The sequence below is a fragment of the Penaeus monodon genome, chromosome 24 (genome assembly GCF_015228065.2).
Source record: "Penaeus monodon isolate SGIC_2016 chromosome 24, NSTDA_Pmon_1, whole genome shotgun sequence".
In the NCBI taxonomy this organism is placed as follows: domain Eukaryota; kingdom Metazoa; phylum Arthropoda; class Malacostraca; order Decapoda; family Penaeidae; genus Penaeus; species Penaeus monodon.
The window spans coordinates 41215355-41215643 of NC_051409.1; positions in this window are offsets into that span (position 1 = coordinate 41215355).

Consider the following 289-nt stretch of genomic DNA (forward strand, 5'->3'; position numbering starts at 1 on the left):
AAAGATGATAAAATGACTTGCGGGAAAAGCGGAGAGGAGAAAGAGGAAAAAGAAGGGGGAACGGAAAATAGGTGAAAGAAAAAAGAAAAAAAGAGAAAAGGAGGGTATAAGGCCATGAAAAAAAAGAGGGAAGGAAGGTAGAGGGAAAAAAGAGTGCAAAGGAGAAAGGAAAACAGATGAAGGAGAATAGGAGAGATGGAGAGAAAGGGGAAGTGGGGGGGGGGCGATCACTCCTCTTGATTGTATGATGATGGAGGGCAGCCTGCAATTGATAGTATGAAATTTCCTG